Below are 13,371 nucleotides of genomic sequence, written 5' to 3'. Positions count from 1 at the left end.
TGCAAAATGAAGGAGTCGGCCCCCAACCCTGGAATCCTCTAGGTGGAGGCCCGCCTCTTCAAGCTGATGGTTTCTGTTCAGGCTTGGAAGCTGGCTTATTGCTAGCCCCCTGCTTCCAACCCCTAGTTTTGAACTGGGGTTGCTTAGACTCCTCTTTAGCTTTCGCTTTGCTTTGCCAACGAAATGAGCGAAACTTTGAACCCTTGGACTTAGGGTTATAAGTAGCCGGAAATCTGACCTTCTTTGATTCAGCCTCTGATTCTAGGATATCAGATAATGGTTTCCCAAACAATATATTACCAATGAAAGGCAATGCTTCCAATTCTTTCTTGGATTTCGCATCAGCTTTCCAGGTACGTAGCCAAACTGCTCTTGAGCGGCTACTGTCAAGGCTGAAGCTTTAGAAGCAACTGTACCCATATCAATTGCTGCTTCCTCTAAGTATTGGGCAGATTGTCTTAAACGGCTAAAAAGATCCTCTTGCTCCCTATTAGGAGAAGAGATATCATTCTCTAGTTCCTCTATCCATTCGCCCATTGCCTTTGCTACCCAGGCCGAAGCCATAACAGGTCTTACCACTGCTCCTACTAGAGAAAATACATTTTTCAAGAAACTATCTACCCTTCTGTCTGTGACATCATTTAGTGAGGTAGATGACAGTGGTAAAGCAGATTTATGCACAAGTCGCAGTACATGTGCATCTTCTTTTGGAGGAACATCTCTTTTCGAACACTCCACAGCTGGAAATGGATAATAAGAATACCATCTTTTCGGAGTCTTATACCTTTTACTGGGCATCGCCCAAGACTCATCCATCATTTCCGTCAGCTCATCTGACGCTGGGAATTCAGTTTAAACTGATTTTGTTCATTTAAACACAGGTGCTTTAGATTTTAACACTGTCTTGGCTGGCTCTTCCAAAGAGAGAACCGCCTTCAAAGCATTAATAAGTTCAGCTATATCCTCTGAACTAAAACTCTGCGACTGATCATCATACGGAGTATTTGAATATACTGTATCATCATCTGTTGAATCATCTTGTGTAGTCTGCCACATAGACGTATCTGTCTTAGTCTTACCTGTCCCTTGGTTGCTTGTAGAGGCTACTGGAACCAAGCCGTAGGAATGGAGCTGCATGTATGGGTTAATAATATAACCTAACCCTTGAGGTGGTGCAACCGGAGTTAACCTGTCCGCTATCGAAAATAGAGTCTTTGCGAACATATTCCATGGTGGCTCTGTTGGTAGTTGAACCAACTCCTGTTTTTTACTTTGCTGAAAAGCAAAACAGTTCGCACACAAACCCTCATAAGTGACCAATTGGTCCATACCAATTAACCCTGTCTTACAAGAAAAGCATGTTAGGGATATAGGAGTGCCTGATAAATTCTCCTCCTCACTTTTGCCGCTCACAGACATGGTAATAATCTGTTAATGACTACACAATTTGTGACTGAAAATCACCTATATATGAGTATATAGAAGTGAGATCAATCTGACCACAGTGCACCTGATTTGAGGGTCAGAACAGGACTGACATTACACAGAAAAGTCAGCACACATACTAGCAGTCAGTCACATGTTAAAGCATTAGACATTGTCATATGAGAATACAACCCCCCTAACAACTTATAAATAAGTAGGAAAATTATACTTCTGTTTCAACTGGTTCTTTTTCAACATAACATGCAGAAACCACAGCAATACACAGGTCTCATATGCAATATGTACTAAAAATGAACAATTCATACTAACAAGTAAAGAGAATTTTTAGTACTGTATACCCTTCCTCTGGAGAGCGGGATACAGGGAGACTCACCACACTTCCATATCCAAGCAAATGCGCTAGCAAGACGCTGAGTGGATTCAGACGCTACTGATGTACACTACCGCTTCTGATAACGGACACAGTCGCTCACTGACGGACACGGACGCTCAGCGACTTCCACGTGTATGCAGACGCTAAGGCCTGCGACTCGGTCTAGGCGGGATCTCTAGTGTACACAACCGCAGCGTCTAAGCTGCGACCGAGTACCCTCATGGTAGCGTCTGAAACGGAAGTGAGGTCATTCAGTTCATGGACGAGAGACAAGCGGAAGCTGGTCATGAACTCGGAGGAGGGACGGCCAGGAGAGTGTCTGAATCCCCCCATTGACTTAAACCCTAAGGATCGCGGCCTCTACCTAGTCCTGGTGCCTATGATCCCTAGAGCGTAGCGCTGTTGCACTCCAGATGTTCAGCGCATCAACACACTGTTTGTAGTCTCCACCAATACAGTGTAGCTGTGTCCGGACCCCCTAGTAAGAGGAAATCCATAGACTCACCTTCCCCCCATGCTCCGGCCACAGCCTGGTTACGTCTGCTGGACCTGCTAGAACATCCGACACAGACGCCCGTCGAGACAGCACTGTACCGCGAAGGTAAGCGTTGTTGCGTCCCGGTGGGGAGTTGTTGGAGCGACTCTTTCTAGTATGCGTTTAAGACACTGTTAAGAAAAGTCGCTCAAAAAAATATAGTAAGTGTATAAAAATAAAATAATAATAAAAGCTTCCGGCTGCTTTATCACAGCAGCTCTGTCACCATGCGGCTTCCTGCAGCACCAAGCAAAAAACTGATTTGACCGAGTCAGTGGGCGGGATATATGGAGAAGCCCCGATGCATCCTGGGAGGCCAGAAAGCTTGTGACCATGTTGGTGCCATTTCCGCTGTCGCTCAACAATATCCCTATGTTATCCTGTGGATAACCTGTGGACCCAGTCAGAGAAATATCTTTCTAAAGAATTATATAGTTTCCTAAATTCTGAAGGTGTATCATATAATGTGCTCATAATATTTAATTTTATTTATTTTTAACTTCCCCCTTGATGCTGGACATGCCCACTATCTGGAAAGTCTTGGGGGGAGGTTGCTGCTGCCATAGCCCATGGCTAGACCTTACACCTCTGGTGCTGCCCATGTGGGGCCACTAGTACAAATTTTCAGAGGACCACGTAGCCGCCTTGCACAATTGTTCAAGTCTCGCACCACGGCGGGCCGCCCAAGAAGGTCCAACAGACTGAGTAGAATGGGCTTTGATGGTAGCAGGAGCTGGAAGACCAGCCTTAACATAAGCATGTGCAATCACCATTCTAAACCATCTGGCCAAGGTCTGCTTGTTAGCAGGCCAGCCACGTTTGTGAAAACCAAACAGTACAAAGAGAGAATCAGACTTCCTAACGGAGGCTGTCCTCTTCACATAGATACAGAGAGCCCGTACCACATCCAAAGACCTCTCTTTGGAGGACAAGTCAGGAGAGACAAAGGCCGGAACCACAATCTCCTGGTTCAGGTGGAAAGAAGACACCACCTTAGGTAGATAACCAGGGCGCGTTCGAAGAACCGCCCGATCACGGTGAAAAATCAGATAGGGGGACCTACAAGACAAGTCACCCAAATCCGACACCCATTTAGCAGAGGCAACAGCCAGCAGAAACAAGACCTTAAGAGAAAGCCACTTAAGGTCCGCAGATTCAAGAGGTTCAAACGGAGATTCTTGCAATGCCTCCAGAACCACCGACAAATCCCAAGGAGCCACAGGTGGGACATAGGGAGGTTGAATCCTCAAAACACCCTGAGTGAATGTATGAACATCAGGCAGAGTCGCAATTTTTCTCTGAAACCATACTGACAAGGCAGAAATATGAGGGAGGCCAGCCAAAGGCCCAAGTCCAGGTCCTGTTGTAGGAAGGCCAAACGTCTGGCCGTACTAAACTTGTAAACATCATGATTGTTAGATGCGCACCAAGCAAAGTAAGAAATCCAGACCCTCTGGTAAATCCGAGCAGAAGCCGGCTTACGGGCCTTCAACATAGTCTGAATGACCGCCTCAGAAAATCCTTTGGCCCTCAGTACGGAAGCTTCAAGAGCCGCGCCGTCAAAGCCAGTCGGGCCAAATCCTGGCAGACACAAGGGCCCTTAACGAGGAGGTCTGGTCGTTGTGGAAGCAGAAGAGGACGCTCTAGCGAGAGACCCCGTAGGTCTGAGAACCAGTGCAATCTGGGCCATGCTGGAGCTATCAGAAGTAGGATTCCTCCTTCTTGCGTGAACTTCCTTATTACCCTGGGCAGGAGTGACACCGGAAGGAACACGTACGGCAGCTGAAAGTTCCATGGAATTGCCAGTGCGTCCACGAACGCTGCTTGAGGATCCCTTGTTCTTGCTCCGAAGACTGGAGCCTTGCGATTGTGTCGAGACGCCATCAGGTCTACGTCTGGTAGGCCCCACTTGTCTACTAGGAGTTGAAATACTTCTGTATGAATGCTCCACTCTCCGGCGTGTACGTCCTGGCGACTGAGGAAGTCCGCTTCCCAGTTGAGGACCCCCGGAATGAACACTGCCGACATGGCTGGCAGATGGCGTTCCGCCCATTGAAGAATCTTTGACACTTCCATAATTGCCATGCGGCTTCGAGTGCCGCCTTGATGATTTATGTACGCCACAGTGGTGGCGTTGTCCGACTGTACTTGAACAGGCTTGTTCTGTACCAGATGCTGGGCCAGTGTCCGAGCGTTGAACACTGCCCGCAACTCCAGAATGTTTATCGGGAGGAGAGACTCCTCCCTGGTCCACCGACCCTGAAGAGAGTGTTGCTCCAACACCGTGCCCCTACCCCTCAGACTGGCATCCATCGTCAGAAGGACCCAGTTGGAGATCCAAAAGGGACGACCCCTGCTCAATTGTTGGTCCTGTAGCCACCAGGTCAGTGGCAGACGGACCTCCGTAGACAAGGAGATCATTTGAGACCTGATCCGGTGAGGCAGGCCGTCCCACTTGGCAAGAATCAGTTTCTGCAGAGGGCGGGAATGAAATTGAGCGTACTCCACAATGTCGAAAGCTGACACCATGAGGCCTAGTACTTACATCGCCGAGTGTATCGACACACACGGACGAGAGAGGAAGCAATGTATCTTGTCCTGAAGTTCCAGGACTTTCTCCTGTGACAAAAACAACCTCTGGTTGTGTGTGTCCAACAACGCCCCCAGATGCACCATGCTCTGGGCAGGTACAGGGATGATTTCTTCCAGTTGATGAGCCACCCGTGAGCTTGCAGAAACTGGACCGTCAAATCCAGATGACAGAAGAGAATGTCTGGGGAATTAGCCAGGATCAGCAAGTCGTCCAGATATGGCAGGATCCTGATGCCCCGACGGCGGAGTAAAGCTGTCATAACCGCCATGACCTTGGTGAAAATTTGTGGAGCCGTGATCAGACCAAACGGTAAGGCCCGGAATTGGTAATGGAGATTGCCAATAGCAAACCGCAGGTATTGCTGATGTGACATGGCAATATGGATATGTAGGTAGGCATCCTGTATATCCAGTGATACCATATAGTCCCCTGGTTCCAAAGCCAGAACAATAGAGCGAAGGGTCTCCATAAGAAACTTGGAGACCCTCACAAATTTGTTCAAAAATTTGAGGTTGAGAATGGGTCGGGAGGAACCATTTGGTTTGGGGACTAGGAACAGTGTTGAATAGTACCCCCTGCCCCTCTGAGCCAGAGGCACCGGCATTACCACTCCCGTGTCCAGGAGGGATTGTACCACTAAACGTAGAGTTGCTGCCTTCCCCTGATCCGAAGGGATGTCCGTCAGGCAACAGCGAGGAGGGGGACGTGTCTTGAAGGATATAGCGTATCGGTGAGTGACGACTTCCCGTACCCAGGCATCTGAAATGGTCTGCAACCAAACCTCGGTAAACTGTAGAAGTCGGCCTCCCACCCTGGGATCCGCCCCCCCCCCCGTCATGCCGCAGGCTTGTCAGATTTGGAAGCAGGCTGACCGGCAGCCCAGGCTTGGGCTTGGTGGTTTTGGAAGTGTGAGACTGTTTCGGGTATGCCTGTCCCTTTGCTTTACCTGGGGGGCGAAAGGAACAAAAGGAAGTACTCTTAGCCTTCGGGGCCGAAGGAGTAGTACTAGGAAGACATGCAGTCTTAGCAGACGCTAAGTCAGCGACAATCTTGTTGAGATCCTCACCAAAGAGGATGTCTCCTTTAAACGGGAGCATCTCCAGGGTTTTCTTAGAGTCCAAGTCCACCGACCAGGACCGCAACCAGAGAATACAGCGAGCCAAAATGGATGTCATAGCAGCCTTGGCTGCCAGAACACCTGCATCAGAAGCTGCTTCTTTAATGTAATGAGATGCCGTGACAATATAAGAGCGACATTGTCTGGCATGTTCAGGAAAATTGGACGAAAAACTCAGCCTCCATTTCCAGAGCCCACGCCTCAATAGCTTCTGCGGCCCAAGTAGCCGCAGTGGTGGGCCTATGCACAGCCCCTGCAAGGGTATATATAGCTTTCAAGCAACCCTCCACACACTTATCCGTCGGCTCCTTGAGAGAAGTGACGGTAGTGACAGGCAGAGCAGATGACACCACCAGCCGAGCGATTTGCGAGTCCACAGGCGGTGGCGTTTCCCAATTTTTGCTCAACTCTAGAAAAGGCCGACCAGGGCAGGCCCTGAAGTGCCCCCGTTGATACAAACTGACTGGGGGGTACAGAACCCCCAAAACCTGAACCCCCCGCAGCCATGTTATCCTTTAATGCATCTGGGAGTCATAACCGCGCGCAGTGGAGTCAGCCCCAGACCCATCGCCCCCTGTAGCTGACATAAAATGAAAGCGTAAACCACGGGCGACACAGTACAATATCAGGAGATAGAATACCTAACACAAAACCCCCTGTGCAGTGTGACAGCATAAACAGAGGATTTCTGAGGTAAAATGTGACTGAAAAACACAGAGAAAAATACAAAATATGTATATCCTGTGAAATAACTATTTTATCTAATATCCCTGACGCACGTAGCCCACTCAGGTTACAGAATATAGGGATAGCAGTAGGAGTGAGATACATGGAGTATAGATCACTCAGCAGCTATATGCACACACACACACACACACACACACACACACACACACACACACACACACACACACACACACACACAGAGTCACATGTACAATGCAGTAATTATGACAAACAATAAAACTGCACTGGACTAGCAATACTATTACTGAGTAAGGCTATGTATATAAAGAGATATATCAATGCACAGTAAAAACTGGATGAATATCACAGGGTACTTGTACTAAATAACCCTGAAGTATGCACTTGTTCTTAACGAACACTGTCTAAACGACATGTAGAATACTTAAGTGTCCTGTAAATGCACAGCACTGATGATGCAGGCGGCTTTACAGAGAAGGCATCGCCCAGTAGTCCCAGAATCAGCGCAGCTTGTGTGTAATGGCGCCCAAACACTGACAGGGAGTGAGGGAGACAGAGAGATGCAGTTCCAGGGCGGGAACATTTACTCTAAATGGCGCACAGGGGCTGGGAGAGGGGCTACAGGTCAGAGCCTTGCTGGACTTCACCACCGGGTGCTGCGGGCCATAATAAAACGGATTATAGCTTAATCCGACCTGTGCCCTTGCCCTGGTGGTCTGGTGGGGTCCCTGTAACAAAAACAGTGTCCACGACAGCGTGCACGCACCGCCTCATAATGGCCGCGCTGGATCGCGATTTCCAGCAGGTTCCACCTGGGGGACCCTCTTACCTTTTCCCTGAGTGCGGCCACGCAATCCCAGAGAACTTCGGCCAGTGTGTGTGCCCTGGGTGAAGAACCGGAGCCTCCGCTGTAAGTACCCGGCAACCAGGGAACGCGGGAGTATACAGCGCCGCTGGGGGAGGTGATGGGGCTGCAGCAGGAGATATCAGAATGATATCTAGCACCAGAGTGCCTCTGCTGCAGCCCTTGAAGTCTTCTATCTACTTTAAAATAGCTCTTCTTAGGGCTGCTGGAGCAGCCATGCATGTTAGCTGCCTGCACTGAAGGCACCAACTTACAAACTGTGCTCCTGTGCTCGGAGGCGGGGTTATAGAGGAGGCGGCGCTGAGCATCTTGGGAACAGTCAAAGCTTTTAGCCTGTTGGTGCCTCGGATCAAGATCCTACTCTACACCCCGATGTTATTCCCTGTGGAATACCAGTGTACCTCGCTGCAGAAATAAATATTTGGACAATCAAAAAGTTTCACTCAATACTTTGTAATATAACCTTGGTTGGCAATTACAGAGGTCAAACGTTTCCTGTAGTTCTTGACCAGGTTTGCACACACTGTAGCAGGTATTTTGGCCCACTCTTCCAAGCAGATCTTCTCTAGATCGGTCATGTTTTGGGGCTGTCGCCGGGCAACACGGACTTTCAACTCCCTCCACAGTTTTTCTATTGGGCTGAGGTCTGGAGACAGGCTAGGCCACTACAGGACCTTGAAATGCTTCTTAGGGAGCCACTCCTTAGTTGCCTGAGCGGTGTGTTTGGGGTCATTGTCATGCTGGAAGACCCAGCCACGTTCCATCTTCAATGCTCTTACTGAGGGAAGGAGGTTTTTGCCATAAATCTCATGATACATGGCCCCATTCATCCTCTCCTTAATACGGATCAGTTGTCCTGTCCCCTTTGCAGAAAAGCAGCCCCAAAGCATGATATTTCCACCCCTATGCTTCACAGTGGGTATGGTGTTCTTGGGATGCCATTCATCATTCTTCTCCCTCCAAACACGGCGAGTGGAGTTTATACCAAAAAGTTTGATTTTGCTCTCAGGTGACCACATTACATTCTCCCAATCCTCCTCTGGATCATCCAGATGGTCATTGGGAAACTTTAGACGGGCCTGGACATGTGCTAGCTTAAGCAGGGGTACCTTTCGGGCGCTGCAGGATTTCAATCCATGACGACGTAGTGTGTTACTAATGGTAACCTTTGTGACTGTGGTCCCAGCTCTCGAGTTCATTGACCAGGTCCCCCGTGTTTTTCTGGGCTGATTCCTCACCGTTCTCAAGATCATTGATACCCCACGAGGTGAGATCTTGCATGGAGCCACAAGTCGAGGGAGATTGTCAGTGATCTTGTATTTCTTCCATTTTTTTATAATTGCGCCAACAGTTGATCTCTTCTCACCAAGCTGCTTGCCTATTGTCGAGTAGCTCATCCCAGCTTTGTGCAGCACTACAATTTTGTCCCTGGTGTCCGTAGACAGCTCTCTGGTCTTGGCCATGGTGGAGCGATAGCAGTCTAACTGTTTGAGGGTGTGGACAGGTGTCTTTTATACAGATAACCAGCTCAAACAGGTGCCATTAATACAGGTAACGAGTGGAGCATAAAAGAGCTTCTTAAAGAAGAGGTAACAGGTCTGAGAGAGCCAGAAATCATGCTGCTTGGTAGGTGTCCAAATATTTATTTTCCACAAGAATATACAAGTAAATTGTTTAAAAATCATAGAATGTGATTTCCTGTTTTTTTTTCAGATTCTCTCTCACAGTTGAAGTGTACCTATGATGGAAATTACAGACCTCTCTCATCTTTTTAAGTGGGTAAACTTGCACAATCGGTGGCTGTCCAAATACTTTTTTGCCCCACTGTATATATAGATATAACAACAATGCACAGATGTATATCACAGAATACTTTTACTAAATATTCAGGTATCAGTACACTTGTTCTTAGCTAACACTGTCTAAAATGACATGTAGAATACTTAAGTGCCTGTAAATGCACAGCGCTGATGAGACAGGCGGCTTTACAGAGGAGACAGTGCCCTGCAGTCCCGGAGATCAGCCCAGCTACTTTGGAAAAGATGGCGCCAAAATCTCTGTCGGTGAGTAAGGGAGATTGAAATGCAGCTCCAGGGCGAGAACACCAGCAGTAGATGGCACCCGGAGCTGGGGGAGGGGCTACAGGTCAGCGCCTTATCCCCTATACTGGTCCTCACCACCGGGTATTGTGGAGCCTATGTAAAATGGATTTTAGTAAATACGACCTGTGCGCCCTGCCCTGGTAGATATAGTGGGTTCCCCGTGCAGTACAGTGTCCATGCCAGCAGCGCGGTCCGTCTTCTGGGACCGCGAGCGGACCGGGATTTACCGGCGGGTCCCACCTGGGGGACCCTCTTACCTCCTCCCTGAAGTGCAGCCACGCGATCCAGGAGAGTGTCAGCATTGGTGTGCCTGAAAACCAGTGTGCCCCCGCTGCAAGTACCCGGGAACCTGGCCGCGGGAGTATGCAGCGCAGCTGGGGAGGTGATGGAGCCGCAGCACAGAATGTCAGAATGAGTCTTCTCATTCTTCTCAAGACTTCTTCAAGTCCTCTTAAAAGCTCTTTTCGACTTCCGGTTCCGGCTTTATGGAGTGCTGAGCTCCGTTCAGAGCTCCGTCCCCCGTTCCCCTGCTAAACCCTTTTACTAGGCTCGATAAGCCTCGTTTTGTGCCCGGAGCCCTCCACAGAGCCCCTACCACTCTCAGTCCCGCTGATGGACCGCTTCTTAGCGCCGCTGACGCCGCACTCCCAGCCAGACCAGCAGCAGCAGCCGCAGCCTCCATGCCAGGAGAAGCGGCGTGCTGCAGGAAACATGACGGGGTACTCCTCTGTGGCGAGCACACCCCCACTGCACAAGAAATCCGCGGCCGAGGGACCAGCTTCTGGGGGACATGTAAGTGCGGGCTGCGACACCCCAGTCACCTGCACAGAAGTAGTAGCAGCTATTACAGCCACAATGACACCCCTCCCATCTAAAGCTGTGGCTGACATCACCAGCCAGCTGCAGCACCTGACCCACAGGGTTTCTGCCACAGAACAACAAATCAGTGTAGCCTCCCACGACATTGGCTATCTGCAGCACACTGTAAAACGCCTCACTAATGATAATTAGCAGCTATGGAACAAGATTGACGACATATAGAACTGATCATGTCGTAATAACATTCGGCTGGTTGGCCTACCCGAATCTATTAAGGGGACAGCTCTGGCCCATTTTGTACGCAACACTCACCCCTCGATCTTAGGCATAGAGGCGGTTTGTCAGGACATGGTTATAGAGAGGGTCCATAGGGTGGGCCCGACACGACCCCTAACAGGCCGAGACCCCGAGTTACCCTGTTCCGCTGCTTAAACTACCTGCATAAGATGGAAATATGGTCAGCCTCTCGTAAGGCTAAAACCCTGTCGTGGGACGGACATAAGTTGCATATCTTTCAGGACTACTCCGCTGAGCTATCGCGGGCTAGGAAATCCTTCTCCCCTGTTTGCTCTCGTCTAGTTGCTGAGGGACGAAAATTTGGCCTACTATATCCTGCTAGACTCCGCATTTATGATGGGACTTCCTTTAAGGACTTCTCCACTCCTCCTGATGCTTTGGTCTACCTCCAGGAGTTGTCCCGGGCCAAGGATGCCGACATCTCCGATTCTACGGAATAATGCACTGTGCTCCGTATCATATTATGCTTCATTTCGGCTCTCATGTTTTTTTCGGTTATAATACAGCCCTTTTCTATATTCGATATGTTTATCACATTTAATGGTTAACTTTTTTATGTGAAATGTATTATCCACGTTTCTTTACTGTGCGGTGTACTGTGGAGGTCTCCTGGCCTCGATTATATTGTTCTGCAATCTGGGGAGCGGGGACGGATCTACCCCTCCTCGCCGGATGTGTTTTACATTTGCTCTACTGTTTTTCATATGCCACCTCGGAAGTTTGGCATCAAACGCTTGCGTTTGTCTGCCTTTTCTTACTTTTGTTCCCTTCTTTCTTTTCCCTCTACTTTGTCACTCCTTTACTGTCCTGTCACCCCCTCCTACCCCTTTCTGCACTTTCTTAGATCATATAGAATTGCTGGATTTTGTTATGTCCCATGACATAATTACGATAAAGGCTCTCGCCCTCTTCTCTTTGTTTTTTAAATTATTATTTCTTTTTTTCCTGTTCCCTCGGGTGATGCCTAATCTACGTGGCGCCACTTGAAACGTTGGGGGAATTAACTTCCCAGCGAAAAGGAGGAAACTCCTGATCTACCTGCAGAAAAGCGACGTGGATGTGGCATTCTTCCAGGAAACCCACCTGACCCCTTCCGAAACTATGAAACTGGGAATGTTGGGATGGTCTGTGATGGCGTCCTCCTCCTACATTTCCAGAGCCCGTGGAGTAGCTATTCTGGTAAGTCGCTCTTTATCTTTTGAAATACAACATGTCACTGCTGATGATTTGGGCAGATTTGTAGTGGTCTCTGTTGACCTGTTAGGCAAGAGATTCACCCTGGCGAATATCTATGCCCCCCCCTCCCTATTCTAAGTCATACTTCAATTAATTACCCTTCTGACCCCTTCAATGGGGGACAATCTTATCATTGGAGGGGATTTTAATTTAATCTCCTCTGAACTGCTAGACAAATCATTAACACGTGGGACTCCCTCTCCACTCCCCAAAGTGGGAATCCCTCTTTTTTCCTCAACCCTGCAGGTTATAGATTTATTGCGTGCACCACACCCAATGGATAGGGACTATACCTGTCTCTCGGCGGTGCATGGCTCTCTCTCCCGCATTGATTACTTATTTGTCTCTCATGCTCTTTTCCCCCAAGTCACTGACTGCACTATTGCCCCCATCTCTCTCTCTGACCATGCCTTGGTCTCCTTGACTGTTTATTTCCCTGATGAAAAAGACTCGACCATATTATGGAAATTCCCCTCCAGATTATGTCGTTCTTCTACATTTAAATCCTTCTTGGAAGCTACTTGGGATGATTATTGCATTACTAACTCTGAACATATTCAGTCGGATCCTTTTCTGTTCTGGATGTCGGCAAAGGCGGTACTCAGGGGAGCAATTATATCTTTCACCGCAGCTTCCAATAAGAAATACTCAGCACACTACCTGACACTTCAAGATGCTCTGTCTATGACCTTTCAGGCATACAAAACTGCCCCCTCCCCTGCCACGAAGCAAACATACCTACTTTCTGAAACTCTTTTTGATGAATTCCTGTCTGAGATGGGTGACAAGTAACTTTTTTCTGTCCACCACAAATTTCATAAATTTGGCAACAAATCTGGACGTTTACTTTCTAACTTATTACGCGGCACATACTCACCAGCAGTTGTTCATCCCCTTCGCACACAACAAGGCATGCTGACCTCCACAAACAAACAAATTGCCCACATCATGCAAAATTATTATTCTCAACTGTATACGTCAGTTCTACCGGGCAATTCCCCGATATCCTCCTCAGCCTCACCTCCAACTCCGTCTCGCCCCCAGCCATTCCCCCCTTCCTCTACTCCTCTCACAACACACCCCAGCCTTGCACCCTTCTTGGAAGCTCTACCTTTTCCTACCCTTTCAGATGACATGACTTCCCAACTCTTAACCCCGATTAACCTTGCCGAAGTTCATCTAGCAATAAAACAATTGAAACCTAATAAAGCCCCAGGCCCTGATGGTTATAGTGGGGAATTTTATAAACTTCTCCTTCACAAAATTGATTCTATCCTTGTAGA

Source organism: Pseudophryne corroboree, chromosome 6, assembly GCF_028390025.1.
Source record: "Pseudophryne corroboree isolate aPseCor3 chromosome 6, aPseCor3.hap2, whole genome shotgun sequence".
Classification (NCBI taxonomy): Eukaryota; Metazoa; Chordata; class Amphibia; order Anura; family Myobatrachidae; genus Pseudophryne; species Pseudophryne corroboree.
The sequence above is the reverse complement of the archived record's forward strand: the minus strand, read 5'-3'. Positions refer to the sequence as shown.